Source organism: Zalophus californianus, chromosome 5 (assembly GCF_009762305.2).
Source record: "Zalophus californianus isolate mZalCal1 chromosome 5, mZalCal1.pri.v2, whole genome shotgun sequence".
In the NCBI taxonomy this organism is placed as follows: Eukaryota; Metazoa; Chordata; class Mammalia; order Carnivora; family Otariidae; genus Zalophus; species Zalophus californianus.
Window position 1 is genome coordinate 134,141,447 of NC_045599.1, and position 14,648 is coordinate 134,156,094.

A 14,648-nucleotide genomic window follows, 5' to 3' on the forward strand; every position below is an offset into this window, starting at 1 on the left:
AACTGTCTCTTTGTCCTAGATTTGAATTGACTTAAGCACCTAGTTGAAGTGGAGGAAAATGATTCATAGGCACAAATTTCATATTATATTTGTGAGAGCGCTATATCAATGTTCATGCATATGATGAGTGAATTAATCTATAAAAATATATTTTACTTTTGGAATGTGTGGAAATAGTTCTTAAATACTAACATATCATATATAGTCCTCATTTTATATGTATTCTACTTTATGATTTGGTATTTTCATCCTACTTCAACCACCCACATTTACTGCCTCTGTTTTATAATCACCCAAAAATTCCAGCAATTTCTTTTTTCTTTACATTGTTGAACAAACAGGTACTTTTCTTCCCTTATTTGAATGGTCACTACCAGTTAGAAACCAACGACTATTTAAATTTATTAGATACATCACCTTTCTTCTTTCTCTAGTTTTTCACTCTAAAATTTGATAAATTCTTGTCACTACCATTAGTTCCATCATATATGTGAAGCAACATGATTGTCAATGTAATTAGCTTCATCACATATACTTTACAAAGAACTAATTCTTTTCTTCAACATTACATAAAATTTGCAAGCTCATTAGGCTCATTTATGCTTCTAATCTGTCTATAAAAGACATATATGATTAGCCTAGAAATTTTCTTGGAACAATGTAGCTTCTCATAGAAAATGAATAGCTGAATTTATCTCAGAGTTTAAATTCACAATTTCATTGATTTATAGAAGAAGTAAACATTATAAATCACAACATATATGCTAACATTGTCATTTTCTAGCTTAGAAGAAGGCAGAGTATAAAAATGTTAGAAATAAAAGAGACAAGGGAATTTCATGATGGTATAAGGATATCAGCAAACTTTAAAATATATGCTAAATATATAGGAAAATGAGTAGCCTTAAAAATGTATTCGTTTATTCATTCACCCAACAAATATTTATTAAATGATTACTTGTTCCAGGTACTTTTTCATGTGTTGTGGAAAGCTATGAAACAAGACACATAAAACTTACATTCTAATGGAAAGATATACAAAAAATAAAAAGGTAAAATATATGGAATGTTAGTGATAAGAGATGAGGAGAAAATTAAGCAAGAGGACCATATGGCTGTGGCAGGTGGTATTTTTCAAATATAGCCACAACTACATCATCCATCCTACATGCTGTTTTACAATGTGGTATTACTACCTTGCCTTTAAAAGCCAGTGCTGGTCTACATTCTCATGAATCCTGGTGAGTCTGAGACTAGTTTAACTAGTTTAACTAAAATAATGTGGTCAAAATGACAATTGTGGTTTTGCAGCCAGGTCCACAATAGAGATTTCACTCTGTCCACTGGGACACTAGCTTTTGGAGCTCTGTGCCTCATATAAGAAGTCTGATTATCCTGCTATCCTTAAATGCTCTGAGCAAGTCCAGGGCATTTATCCATATTATGGATAAATGACTTGCAGGTCCTATGATGGAAAATCCCATCTGAGTCCCAACTGGAAGGCAGATATGTGATTAAGGATACTTGCAGATGATTTCATTCCCTGGCTTTCAAGGCCCCACAGCCAATAGTTAAGACCAGTTTCATCTAGTATTGCCCTGTCCAAATTCCCAACCCATAGAACCTGTGAACTTAACAGATGGTGGTTCTATGTACTATGTTTTGGGATGGTCTGTTAGCATAGTAAGTAGAGATTAGGGTCTTACAGTTTAGACTAGATGACCAGGGAAGACTGAGATTTATGTTAAGTCTGTACTGCTTATTATGTAGCCAAGTGGAGTTGTCAGCAAAGGAGAGAAGATACGAGTCTGAAGATTAGGAAAAAGGCCCAGGCTCAAGACAGGCCTCCTGAAGGCTTTACTTGGGAAATATTGCATAAAAATGGAGTGTACTAAAAGGTTCTTTTTCTTACTTTTTTCAGTATCATTATACATATTCATAAAGGAAGCATGTTTTCCAAGACCCAGAGTCATTTTTCAATTGTATCCACAGGATGTGAGGTTGAATATTTCAAGATTTTTAGTATTTATTTTTACATACTTACAATGCACATGATTTTAAATCTTTCTTTTATTTAAGTTTAAACATAAATTATTAGGGCAAACCACTCCTTCAGGTTTTCTCATTTACTTAAATCTCATTGCTCTTCAATTGATGAGGAAATAAGTAAATTTAACTAAAGTCTCAATTTTAATTTACTACATTTGCTTGATTCTAACATCTCAGATAAAAATACATAATTATGCTGAGCAAAGTAAGTCAATCAGAGAAAGACAATTTTCATACGGTTTCACTCATATGTGGAATATAGGAAACAGCACAGAGGATCAAAGGGGAAGGGGGGAAAAACTGAATGGGAGGTCATCAGAGAGGGATAAAAACCATGAGAGACTCTTAACTATAGGAAACAAATTGAGGGTTGCTGGAGGGGTAGTGGGTGGGGGATGGGGTAATTGGGTGATGGGCATTAAGGAGGGCACATGATGTGATGAGCACTGTGTGTTATACAGAACTGACAAATTATTGAACAGTACATCTGAAACTAATGATGTATTATATGTTGGCTAATTGAATTTAAATAAAAACAAGTTTAAATCTGAAAAATTAAAGATGAAGAATGACATTAAAAACTGCATAACTAATTTAATATAAAAACACATGCTATGAAATGATATTTACACATTAATTTAAGGAATAACCTCGATTTCATAAAGGATAAAATATAGAAAACTGCATATACATATCAATAATACCCAATAGTAGTACAATATTTGATTTGTTGTTTTATATGTAAATTTAGATTAATTCTTTTAAAAAGTGCACCTTATGGGGCACCTGGGTGGCTTAGTCAGTTAAGTGACTGACTCTCGATTTTAACTCAGATCATGATCTCAGGGTGGTGAGATCAAGCCCTGGGGGCTCTGGGCCTGCTGAAGATTCCCTCTCTCTCTCTCTCCCTCTGCCCCTGTACCTCTGTCTCTCTCTCTTTCTCAAATAAATAAGTAAATAAAAATAAAAATAAAAGCGCACCTTAAAATCACCAAGGTAAAAGCAATTTTTTCCAAATGAGCAACAACAAAAAAATAATTAGGAAATCATCATTCACCCTATAGGACTTTATGATTTATATTATTTTAACCTATATCAGTATACTACTCTACATCTTTAAATAAGATGACTATTAGAGTTAATGAATGGGAAAAAAGACTAAATTTTTAATATTTACATATTAATCATCACCTCTACTTTGCATGTTCTCTGAATTATAATGACCTATGCTTAATACTTACCATATTTTTTATATTTCTCACATATAATTTGTGAGGGCCTCTTCCATACACACATTGTATGATTGTATATATTCATATTTTCTATTTAGAACAAACTTATCATCTGAAGAAAGAAAAATTTAAGATGAATTACTTATAAATTCCTGTAGCAGCACTATGGAACACTTAGGGATTATATGAATTGCATTTCATAGATTATAGAATATTTGGCCAATAGCCTTTAATTATACTGTATAATAAACCACTCCAAATTCCTACAGCTTAAAATCAACCACTATTTATTATTAGTTATCTTGCCAGTGGTTTGCCATGTTTTAATTGATCTAGGTTGGGCCCAATTTATGTTGGTTGGACTTGGGCAGTTATCAGTGATTGGCAGTATCTGAAATTTGATCAAGGCTCTACTCTTGGTTGGACTTGCATAGGGTACTTCAGCTAGTATGTTTGCTTCAGTTGTCATTCATTCTCTTAGGACCATCAGACTAGCCCAGGCATGCTCTTATTATGGGGCTGTCAGAAACTCAAGACCTAGTGCATCCAATCTTCAGATGCTTTTCAGGACACTGCTGGTGTCAAAGCCCTATTGACCTAACTAAGCAAGTCACAAACTGAGCGCAGGGACAGGGACAGAGAATTAAATTTACCCATAGTGGGAGAGCACTGGAAACTTACACAGAAAAGTGCACGGATAGAGGAAGTGGTAAGGAAGTTGGGCCATTAGTGCAAACTAAATGAAGTTTATAAATAATGCCAATTTAGTCTTCCAAAGTCTTCCTGTCCAGTCTGGTCCCCAATATTGTTTTCCAATAAAATATGTATATTTTTCTTCCTACACATATTGTCAAAATTATATTTGAACACTAAAGTGTAAATGATTCACAAAAATTTCATATAATATCCTCCACTGTTAATTCCATTTTACTAGTTACAAATGCTTATTAAATTGTATGAAAGTAAATGTTTACAAACCAGCTAGTGAGTCTTACTAACCACTCCTCATTCCCTTCTGCTGTACACAAATAATGTTGTATTTATAAACAGCCACAAATAATATCTTGAAATCAGATTTGGTTGACTCTGTTTATTAAGCAAATTATGATGAAAACAAAAAATATAAAAAGTAGACATTATGTTAATTATTATCAATTTTTGGTAACAATGACAAATTATATACAAAATAAATGAAATTTTAGTATTATGTGTGTTATCATTTAGTAATTCATAAATTTAAAAAAAAGGAACAGATTAGTTTAAAAAATGTATAACCTGTAGAGTTTATCTATATGGCACAACAAATTGAATCATAGAAAAACTTTAGGACTGCCCATCTTTAATATAGTTTACTGCATATCAAGTGTCATGAGCATGCTATGAAGGTTCACATACAAGATGTATCTTTCCACATGTCAGCTTTATTCAGTCATAAAGCAAGGTAAACATAATCATAAAGCAGTTTTAGGATTCCAAACTCAATGACATTTCAGAATGTGTTTAACTTGGGTTCTTAAACATCACACAAAGCAAGGCACAAGACAAGTCGCACAACAAGGAAGATAGAGCAGGGGGTAGGAAGTTAATGAACCAAACACAGTTGAGATAAAGCCTCTGTCCAGTCTGAGTCAGCTTTCATCATTTACTGCTTATCATCTTTCAAGCAGTGAAGGACTTCTGTTCTGTTAGGAGATCAATGGGGCAGAGCCTTCAGTGGCAACTGCCTTTTTAAAGTGGTCAGGCATAGAGAGGGAGTCAGTGTCTGAAGAGTCTGACAGTTTTCTGCAAAAATCCTCTTTTCAAAAGGAATTTAATCAATCTTGGGACTTTGCAGACCTCCCCTGTAGACCTCCTCTGTTTCTGCTTGTTATCAGTTCTGAGTGTGTCATCAGCCAGTACTGGTCTCAGGGATATGTGGTCTTAGCTGCAATGCCCTGAGCTGCCTGTATCATTGTTTGACACAGATCCCTGCTTGACACAGGTCTCTGCTTGACGTGAGAGACTCCATCTTGCTTTCGACATTAAGTGACTAAAATTTTGAATAATTATATTACTCTCTAATTAACATAATAATATTAATATCCCTAGATGTCAGATTTCCATGGCTGAATAATATATTTTCTATTTTTAGTGGATTATATGTCATTTTAAGTGTTTTTTTCCAACAATAACAAAATATGATAGATTTACTCTGCCTTATACTATTTACTAGATGTCTCTGAGGCATAGTTTAGAGATGTACTATGTGCAGTTGATGTATAAGTGATTTGTTTACTCTATATAAATGATTTGTTTGCTTAATGTCTTGGAAATCATTTGATTTATTATGATTGCTGATCCTGTTGTCATCAGATTACTATAGTAAACAAGATCTAATTCGGTCCTCTCTTGTCTAAACCAAATGCAGGTGTTTTTATCTCCATTATTTCTTTATATTAGTGGCACTTTTATCAAGTTCATATTAATGTGTCATGCGTTATAAGTTTTAATTTTCCTTATTAAATATTATTTTTAATAATTATGAAATATTTCAAACAAGAAAAAGTAGAACATATTATAAAAAATATCTATGCATACCCTACCAACATGTAAGAAAAGTTACTAGCACTTTGTCACATTTGCATCAGACCTCATATTTGAAAAGTAAACATTATAAATGCAATGGTGCCTTCTTTTACCACTCAATGATCCTTCATTAGGGCACTATCCTGATCTTAGTGTTTATATCATGGACTGATATTATAATATTTTTACTGCATATGAATAAATTATATACAGCATATAATGTTTTGCTTTGCTACTTTAGTGTTCAAGTATAAAAATATCTGTTAGTGTCATTATTGTAATTTAATGGTTTTACTCATAATTTTGTCTTCTAGGTTGACCTGTGTTTATTAACTAAAAAAGAAATTCATTTTATAAATAACCCATTTTTAGTCCATTTCCCAGTTTATAGGAGCCATACTATTTTTATAGTATGTCTCTAGCACTGAATTTGTTGCATTTTATGATATGACATCATTCACATTTAGTAGCCGTATTAGTTATTAATCATTGTGTTATAAATTTCTCCCAAACACAGCTACTTAAATTTTCTCAGTTTTTGTGGGTAAGTAATCCCGGCATGGTCTCACAAGATGACAGTCATCTCAAGGTGTGACTGAAGGTGAACCTGCCTCCAAGCTCACCTCCATGGTTGTTGGCAGGACAATCTCACATGTGGAACTAACGCCCCAGATTCTTCACCGGCTGTTGATGGAAAGCCAACCTCAACTCTCTTCCCCTGGTAGTTCCCAGTATGGCTGCCGACTTGACCAAATTGAGCAAGGGAGAGATCCTAACCTTTGTAATCTAAACTCACAAGTAATATCCTATCACTTTTGATGTAGTCCACATTTTGGAAGAGAAAGGGGATCACAGAAAGGAATGAATACCCATACATGAACTCATAGGGAACTATTTCAGAAGCTGACAACCATGCTGGCTTCTAGCAAAGTGCACAGGTTTTTCGTTTCTCCACATCCTTGCCAACACTTCTCATCTCTTCTCTTTTTGATGATAACCATTGCAACAGATCTGAAGTGAAATCTCATTGTGGTTTTGATTTGCGTTTCCCTGATCATTAATGATATTGAACATCTTTTCATGTACCTGTTGGTAATTTGGATGTCATTTTTGGAAAAAAAAATGTCTCTTCACTTTCTCTGACCATTTTTAATGGGATTACTTATTTGTTTTTGTTATTGAATTGTAGACGTTATTTATATATTTTGGATATTAATTCCTTATTTGATAAATGGTTTCAAGTATCTCTCCCAATCTATAGATTGCCTTTTCATTTTGTTGATTGTCTTTTGCTATCTAGAGGCTTTTATTCTTCATATAGTCCCACTTATTTATTTGTGATTTTGTTTTTTGTGCTTCGGTGTCATACTCAAAAAACCATTTCCCAGATCAATGTCAAGGAGCTTCTTCCCTTTGTTTTCTTCTAGGAGTTTAATGGTATCAGGTCTTATTTTTAAGTCTTTAATCCATCTTGAGTTAATTTTTATGAATTGTATAAGTTAGGGGTCTGACTTTTTCTTTCTTTCTTTCTTTCTTTCTTTCTTTCTTTCTTTCTTTCTTTCTTTCTTTCTTTCTTTCTTTCTTTCTTTCTTTCTTTCTTTCTTTCTTCTTTCTTTCTTTCTTTCTTTCTTCTTTCTTTCTTCTTTCTTTCTTCTTTCTTTCTTTCTTTCTTCTTTCTTTCTTTCTTTCTTTCTTTCTTCTTTCTTCTTTCTTTCTTTCTTTCTGTTTTCTTTCTTCTTCTCCTTCCTTCCTTCCTTCCTTCCTTCCTTCCTCCCTTCTTTTTGCATATGGTTACTCAGTTTTCCCAACACCATTTGTTGAAGAGCCTATGCTGTTATAAATGGATAGTTTTACTTATTTCTTTTTCAGATGTTTTGTTGCTAGTATATAGAATTACAACTGATCCCTACATGTTGATTTTTTTCCTTAACTTTATTGAATTTGTTGATTATTTCTAACTTTTTTTTTTTTGGTTTAGCCCTTAGGACTTTCTATATATATAAGAACGTATCATCAGCAAATAACAATTTTACTTCTTCCTTTTCAATTTGAAGTCTTTTATTACTTTTTCTTGACTAATTGCTCTAGCTAGGACTTTTAGCACTGTGAATAAAAGTGATAAGGGTAGTCACCCTTGTTTTGTCTCTGGTCTTAAAGTAAAAGCTTTCAATTTTTTTTACTGTAGACTATGTGTTAGATGTGGAATTGTCATATATGGCCTTTATCATTTTGAGGTTTGTTCCTTCTATACCCAATTTGATGAGGGTTTTTCTCATGAAAGGATGTTGTATTTTGTTGACTGGTATCCTTCATTCTATTAATGTGATGTGTCACATTTATTTTTTTTTAATTTTATTATGTTATGTTAGTCACCATACAATACATCATTGGTTTTTGATGTGGTGATCCATGATCCATTGTTTTCATATAACACCCAGTGCTCCATGCAATATGTGCCCTCCTTAATACCCTTCACCAGGCTAACCCATCCCCCCACCTCCCTCCCCTCTAAAACACTGTTTGTTTGGGTTTTTTTTAAGATTTTATTTATTTGTTCATGAGAGACAGGGGGAGAGAGAGAGAGAGAGAGGCAGAGGGAGAAGCAGGCTCCCCACAGAGCAGGGAGCCCGATGTGGGACTCGATCCAAGGACCCTGGGATTATGACCTGAGCCGAAGGCAGATGCTCAACCATCTGAGCCACCCAGGCGCCCTAAAACCCTGTTTGTTTCTCAGAGTCCATAGTCTTTCATGGTTCATCTCTCCCTCTGATTCCCCCCCTTCATTTTTCCCTTCCTTCTCCTAGTGTCCTCCATGCTATTCGTTATGTTCCACAAATAAGTGAAACCATATGATAATTCACTTTCTCTGCTTGACTTACTTCACTTAGCATAATCTCCTCCAGTCCCATCCATGTTGATGTAAAAGTTGGATAATCATCCTTTCTGATGGCTGAGTAATATTCCATTGTATGGACCACATCTTCTTTATCCATTCATCTGTTGAAGGGCATATTTATTTTCATATGTTGTACAGGTTTTGAATTTTGGATAGATCCCACTTGAACATGGTGTATGTGGCTTTTAATGTGCTATTGAATTAGGTTTGCTAATATTTTGTTATGAATTTTTGCATCTATATTCATCAGGGATATGATAAGCCACAAAACAAATCTTATCAAATTTAAGAAAACTGAAATCATTCTAAGTATAATTTCTGACCAAAATGATAAGAAACTAGAAATCAACAGCAACAGACATGGGGAAATTAAATGATGAATTATTAAGTATTTAAATATTTATTTTACATACATTACCAGTGTTGTTTATAAAATTTTTCTATATGTTTATTCACCTTTTCAATCCCCTTTGCTCTGAAGTATCAGTTTTACTTTTTTCAACTTTATTTAGTTGTATTTTTTATTTGCTCAATATTTTTATGTTATCTCAATACTAATATTTTTTGTTTGTTAACAGTTTTATTGAGATATAATTAATATACAAATGACTGCACATACTTAATATGTACAATTTGATGAGTTTGGGCATATGCAAATGCCCATGATGTCATCACCACAATCAAGGCAATAAACATAGCCATCTTTTCTAAAAGTTTTCTTTTGTCACTTTTTGTTAAGAACACGTTAACATGAGATCTGCTCTCTTAACAAATATTGAAATGGATAATGTCATATGGTTAACTATAGGCACTATGTTTTATAGGAAATATCTCGAATGTATTCATCTACTATAACTGAAACTTTGTACCCATTAAATAACAACTTTCCATTTCCCTCACCTCTGGTCACCACTGGTCACCACTATTGTATTTTCTACCTCTATGAGTTTGAACATTTTAGATACCCCTCATAGTATCACAAATATAGTAGTATTTGTGCTATTAAATCATGTACATGTATAGTACTACTAAATCATATAGTATTTGTCCTTCTATTATTGGCTTATTTAATTTACAATAATATCCTCTCATTAATGTCACAAGTAACAGGGTTTTCTTCTTTCTCATGGCTAATTACCATTGTATGTATATACCACGTTTTTTTTTTCTTATCCACACATCCTTCAGTGGACTCTTGGTTGGTTTCTGTATCTTGGCTATTGTGAAAAATGCTGCAATGAACATGTAGTGCAGATACTTCTTCAAGATCCTGATTTCTTTTGGATAATAATAAGAAGTGAAATTACTGGGTCATATGGTAGTTCTATTTTCAGTTGTTTGAGGCATCTCCATACTCTTTTTCATAGTTTCTTCACCATCTTGCTTTCCCACCAATAATGCTTAGATTGCCTTTATTCCCTAATCTTGCCAATACTATTTTATATGTATATATGATAGCCATTCTAACAAGTGTGAGATATTACCTCATGATTTTGATTTGAATTTTCTTGATAAATAGCTATGTTGAGCATCTTTTCATAATACCTGTTTGTTATTTTCATGTCTTCTTTGGAGAAATGTCTGTTCAAGTCTTTTGCCCATTTTAAAATTTTCTTTCCTTTGAGTGTTAGGAGCTCCTTATATGTTTTGGAAGTTAAACACTTATATGATATATGGTTTACAAATATTTTCTCCCATTTCATAGGTTGCCTTTTCATTTTATTGTCCTTTGCTGTGCAGAACATTTTTATTTTGATGCATTCCCACTTGTCTATTTTTGCTTTTGTTTCCCTGCTTTTGGTGTCTTATTTAAGAAATCATTGCAAAGACCAATGTCAAAAAATATTTCCCCTATGTTTTCTTCTAGGAGTTTTACAGTTTGATTTCTTCCATTTAAGGCTTTCATGTATTTTCAGTTGACTTTTTGTAAGGGTTCAATTTCATATGTTTGCAGGTGGATATTCAGTTTTTTCAACATAATTTGTTGAAGAGACTATCCTTTCCCATTGTGTGTTTTTGGAATTCTTGTCAAAGACCAGTTTACTACAGATTTGTGGGTTTATTTCTGGGCTCTCTATTTTGTCCCATTGCTTTATATTCTGCTTTTATGTCAGTACTACACTGTATTAATTACTGTAGCTTTCCACAGCTAACACGCTCAATGGTGAAAAAATAAAAGCTTTTCTTCTAAGCTCAGGAACATGGCAAGAATGACCATTCTTTCCACCTCTATTCAGTATAGTAATGGAAGTTCTAGTAAGAGAAATTATTCAAGATGAAGAAATAAAAATAATCCAAATAAGAAAAGAAGAAATAAAATTATCATTTTTTTTGCAAATGACATAATCTTCCATGTAGATAACCCTAGAGACTCCAAAAAGAAAAAAAAATAACAACAAACAAAACAAAACAAAAAACAACAGTTAGGACTAATAAGCAAATTCAGTAAATTTTCAGGACACAAAATCAACATGCAAAAATCAGTTGCATTTCTATACACTAACAAGGAGCCATCTGAAAAGGAATAAAGAAAATAATACAATTTATAATAACATTAAAAAGAATAAAATACTTAGGAATAAACTTAAACAAGTAAGAGACAGTCTTGTACACTGAAAACTATAAAACAGTGGTAAAAGAAATTAAAAGAGACACAAAGGAAAAGATGTTCTGTGTTCATGGATTGGAAGACTTAACATTGTTCAGATTCCCATACTCCCCAAGGCGATATATGGATTCAGTGTCATCCCCATCAAAATCCCAACATTTTTACAGAGATAGAAAAAACAATCCTAAATTGAAAAAATAATCCTAAAATTTATATGGAACCACAACAGATCCTGAATAGCTGAAATAAGTTTGAGAACAAAGCTAGAGGCATCACACTCCTGATTTCAAAATATATCGCAAAGCTACAGTATTAAAACTACTTGAATACTAATGTTTTTTATATTATGTGTGTTCTAAATATCTTCTATATTGGTCTGTGGTAGATTTCAACAAATGGCTACATTGTATTGCAAACTTATTTGTAGTATGACTTTGCAGTTTTTCTCTTGAATAAATAAAGACTAATAAAGATTCTGGACTGCACACAACTTGCTTCAACCTGTAGAATGTTGTAGAAGTAATTTTATGTGAATTACAAACCCAAACCTCAAGAGAATGTGCACCTTTTATTCTGTCTTGGCTGACACTTTGGCCTGTGATGTTCCTGGGGAAAAGCTGAGTCTAGTCTCTCTGCTGATATAAGACCACATGGGGACAGAGAGAAGCCCAGCTAACATCTGTTGGCAATGTTAATACTATTAAATGTCTAATGCTATTAAAAACCTTTAAGAAATAAAGTAAGAAATTGAAAAAAAAAACAAAGAATAATAACAACAAAAATATTCGAGCATACCTAAAACAAATCAAATACAATTTTTGTTTCTACATATGAAAACTATAATAGTTGAAATAAAAATGCAGTGACTTGTTTTTTTTATTTTGTTTTTAAATGCTATGACTTATTTAAAAATATTTCAGATACAGTTAAATATAGGAGTATTAAACTGGAAAACAGACTAAAAAATACCTAGAATTCAGCAAAGGGAGTTAAATATGTTAAAAATATTAATTAGAGATTCAGAGGCATACTAGTTTATGGACTTACTATCATGCAAATGTATACCACAGGTTTCCTTTCATCAAGTTTCAATTATAAAAGAAATCTCACAGAAACCAGTAATAAGTGTACAAGACTGTGTTATTTACAGGAAAAACAAGTATTATCACAACAAGATTAAAGGAAGAATCCTGGTCAAAGACTGCCTCGCAGCAAAGGACTGGATAGACAAACACAAACATTAATTGTCTTTTTCTGACAGATAAAGATACTTTCTCTCTTAGATTGGAAAAGTGATGTGTGTATAGAATATTTAGGAACTAAAGATCCCAAACCATAGCTTCTGTTGGGATTTCTTTTTTTTTTTTTTTTTAAGGTGTTATCTCATTGTGGTTTTGTTATTTTATTTTATTTTTTTTACATTTTTTAAATTTTTTATTGTTATGTTAATCACCATATATTACATCATTAGTTTTTGGTGCAGTGTTCCATGATTCATTGTTTGTTCATAACACCCAGTGCTCCATGCAGAACGTGCCCTCCTCAATACCCATCACCAGGCTAACCCATCCCCCTACCCCCCTCCCCTCTAGAACCCTCAGTTTGTTTTTCAGAGTCCATCATCTCTCATGGTTCGTCTCCCCCTCTGACATACTCCCTTTTTCTTCCTCTCCTGTTATCTTCTTCTTTTTCTTTTTTCTTAAAATATGTTGTGTTATTTGTTTCAGAAGTACAGAACTGTGATTCAACAGTCTTGCACAATTCACAGCGCTCACCATAGCAATACCCTCCCCAATGTCTATCACCCAGCCACCCCATCCCTCCCACCCCCAACCACTCCAGTAACACTCAGTTTCTTTCCTGAGATTAAGAATTCCTCATATCAGTGAGGTCATGTGATACATGTCTTTCTCTGATTGACTTATTTCACTCAGCATAACACCCTCCAGTTCCATCCACGTTGTTGCAAATGGCAAGATCTCATCCCTTTTGATGGCTGCATAATATTCCATTGTGTATATATACCACATCTTCTTTATCCATTCATCTGTCGATGGGCATCTTGGCTCTTTCCACAGTTTGGCTATGGTGGACATTGCTGCTATAAACATTGGGGTACACGTACCCCTTCGGGTCCCTACATTTGTATCTTTGGGGTAAATACCCAGTAGTGCAATTGCTGGATCGAGATTTCTTAATACTTTGCTAGTCACATAGGCATATCCTTACTATGTAATGTAGCATGTTTGCATCAATCAAGTGCATTTAGGTTTTGCAGTGATAGCAAATATATCCAAAATCTTGGTGGATTAGTACAGTCAATTGGGTTTCTTTTCTCAAGTTTTGTTTCCAGCAAGACACAATGAGGGGTTTTTTTTGTTCAATAAAGTTATAATGGAATCTATACTGATGGCAGGTCCACCTACACAGGTGATTCCACATTCACCAACTTGGAGATAGTAAAACTTCCTTGGAAAGCAACACACTTCATTTCTTACATTTCACTGGACAAAGTCAAATTGACATGCCTAACTTCAAAGAGATCAGAGAAGGCTAAGTATATATTCTGTGTAGAAAATAAGCAAAATATTTGCCAGCAGTTCTAGTGATTACCACATAATTTATTTCAAAATAAATAAATAAAAGGGTCCCAAAAGATTTTTAAGTATTTCATACACCCTAAAAAGACCATTCTAAAAAAATTACTTAATCTAGTGCTTAATTAATATCTAAAAAATATTTCCATTCTTACTTAAATATACTGAATGCTTATCATTAATTAAAATTATATTCAATGTTAAAATAAATTTGTGTCAGCTTAAAATCATGTATTTAGAAGAAAAAATATTTATTAAATTGCTTTACTTGACTATAAATCAGAGGACATTGAAATCTCCTGTTTTATTTATTTATTTATTTTTATTTTTTAAGATTTCATTTATTTGTCAGAGAGAGAGCGAGCGCAAGCATGGGGAGTGGCAGGCAGAGGGAGAGACAGGCTCCCCACTGTTTGGGGATTCGATCTGATGTGGGATTCGATCCCAGGACCCTGGGATAATGGCCCAAGATGAAGGCAGATGCTCAACCAACTGAGCCACCCAGGTGTCCCAAAATCTCCTAAACTCATAGTAGGAAGAATTTAAATGAAACTTGATTGAGCTATTATTATATTTAATATTTATTTTATAAAACTTAAAGATGTCTTTAAAAGTATTAGTAATATATTCTCCTTGAAAGAAAAAAAATAAGAAACAGAAAATTGTAAAAAAATATACAATAAAATATGTAGAAAATTCAT